The following is a 682-nucleotide window of genomic DNA, read 5'->3' as shown; positions in this document are numbered from 1 at the left end:
CTTACAACCGACGGATGAGGATTTTTATCATTCGACGGATAACACTTTTTGTTATCCGACGGATAGTCCTCATCATCTGTCGAGTCTACATCTGTCAGCAACCCATCTACCAAAATAGGTTCTAGATTTTCTTTATTCTTTTTCCAGGCTTCATCACAAAAACACTCAATTCCTTGAACTTTGGTGATTTGAGCATGAACATCCCTGGATGTTTTCCATGCTTTAATCACCTCTTGTTCACGCTCGAGCTGCTTCTTCAAAACTTCTTCCTTTTTCAAGGACTCAGTTAATTCCTCCTTGGCAATCTTACACTCAATTTTTAGTTTCTCAAACTCAACAAACTGAGACTCAAGCACATTATTCTCCTCACTTAAAAACAAGTTGTTTTCTTTGATTTTAGCATTTTCTTTAGTGAGAGACTTAAGTGTAACACGCAAATGATACAATTCTGTAGACATGTCATTTATTGCATCATTACATTCAGCTTTAGATAAATGTGCAAGGTTTGTAGTGATTACCTGATTGCTTGAGGAACTTGTCTCTGTTTCATCAGACTTGGCCATTAGGGCTAGATTGACATAGCTGACATCTTCATCTTCATCCAAACCATCAGCTTCCCAGTCATTCTCTTGTGTAATAAAAGCCCTTTCCTTTTGTTTGAATAGATCAAAGTATTTTTGCT

This window comes from Apium graveolens, unplaced genomic scaffold (assembly GCF_009905375.1).
Source record: "Apium graveolens cultivar Ventura unplaced genomic scaffold, ASM990537v1 ctg5691, whole genome shotgun sequence".
Lineage (NCBI taxonomy): Eukaryota > Viridiplantae > Streptophyta > Magnoliopsida > Apiales > Apiaceae > Apium > Apium graveolens.
This window is presented reverse-complemented; position numbering follows the sequence as displayed.